The sequence below is a fragment of the Etheostoma cragini genome, unplaced genomic scaffold (assembly GCF_013103735.1).
Source record: "Etheostoma cragini isolate CJK2018 unplaced genomic scaffold, CSU_Ecrag_1.0 ScbMSFa_98, whole genome shotgun sequence".
Taxonomy (NCBI): domain Eukaryota; kingdom Metazoa; phylum Chordata; class Actinopteri; order Perciformes; family Percidae; genus Etheostoma; species Etheostoma cragini.
In genome coordinates, this window is record NW_023269624.1 from 49,641 (window position 1) to 51,290 (window position 1,650).

Consider the following 1,650-nt stretch of genomic DNA (forward strand, 5'->3'; position numbering starts at 1 on the left):
CTTTATGACCATTATTGCAAGGAGGATAATTCTTCTTAAATGGAAATCACCACAACCTCCTTCTTTCATACTTTGGTTGAGGGATATTGTTTATTTTCTTAAACTTGAAAAAATTAGGATGACACTACGGGGTTCCTCTGACAAATTTGCAGAAATCTGGCAGCCATTACTACGATTGGTTGGTCAAGTTAATTTCCATTCGGTCCCGGTCTAGTCCTTTGTGTATGTATTTGTCTGCTCATCCTGTGTCCTTTTTCTCGGATCTTCCTTTTCTTATGGTTCCATATTTGCTTTCCCGGGCACAAACTGTACCCTTTTTTTTTTTTTAGGTGTAGCAGAATGCATCTTAATTTTTATTTATTTCAAAACTTGTTTTTTTGTGTATGTGTGCCCTTTTTCTTAGGACTTTTCCTTATTGCATGGGAGTGATTGGAGGTCGTTTTGTTGTGTTTTTTGTTTTTATAACTCAAGGGAATTGCATGGTTTGTTTTATATGTATCACATTGTAAATGTATGGCTATGCAATTCTTGTTAAAAACCAAATAAACAAAGTTTGAAAAAAAAAAAAAAGAGTATGAAATAAATATTCGTGATTTCAATAATCAAAATGATCGTGATTATAATCTTGGCCATAATCATGCAGCCCAAAGAGATGTAATGTTTTATCAAACCAGTTTGGGCAAGTAACCTTTCTGCTGACTTCTTGTAAAAAAAGAAAGTAACATCACTCTAAGAAAGCTGCTGCGATGGCTGGGAATCAAACCCAGGTCAACTGCTTGGAAGGAAGCGATGCTCACCGCTATACCACCATCACTGGGAGATACAATGTTCACTTCAAATCCTGTAATACATCTGGGCATTGAGACTGAAAGTGCACTCTATCACTGAAAGTCCCTCCTGGGGATCCTGTGTTGTCACATACACAAGAATGGGAAGTGTGTATGTCTGTGCTAGCTCATATGCCGCTAAATCTCTTTTCCAAGGGTGACCTGGCCAAGACGGCACACCAGTTACAATATAAACAGAAAATACAGCATAGACAAAATCACACATAGAGTAAAGGAACAGGTCACATGTGGCAGTTACATTTTTGAAATACATGTCATTTTAACATGGCCTTGAATTCATTTAATGGGACTAGATCATTTAGATGGAGCAAGTTTTGCAAATTGTTCCAAGACCATGGCGCGAAGTAAGAGAAGGCTTTCTTCCCCAGCTCAGTAAAAACCCTCGGAACCTGGTAAGAGCGCCACCTGGTGGAACGGAGATGAAAACAGCTAGAATTCAATTTGAGGAGATTACGAAAATATGCCCGCAACAAGGCCTTGTGTAGAAAAATATACAAATGAAGTTGTCTACGTAAACTTAGTGACGGCCAGCCTACCAGTTCATAGAGTGTACAATGAGTATGGAAATAAGAGTTAGCTAAAAAGCGCAGAGCACTATGGTACACAGAATCTATCAGGTGGAGAGTACTAGAGGCAGCATGCATGTAGACAACATCACCATAGTCCAAAACACTTAGCTGCCTAGCTGCCTTCCAAGCAGTTGATCTGGGTTCGATTTCCAGCCATCGCAGTAGTTTTCATTGTGTGGTTACTTGCTTACTTGTTATCTCATAGGTACTGGAAGCCATTAAGTCACTTATTT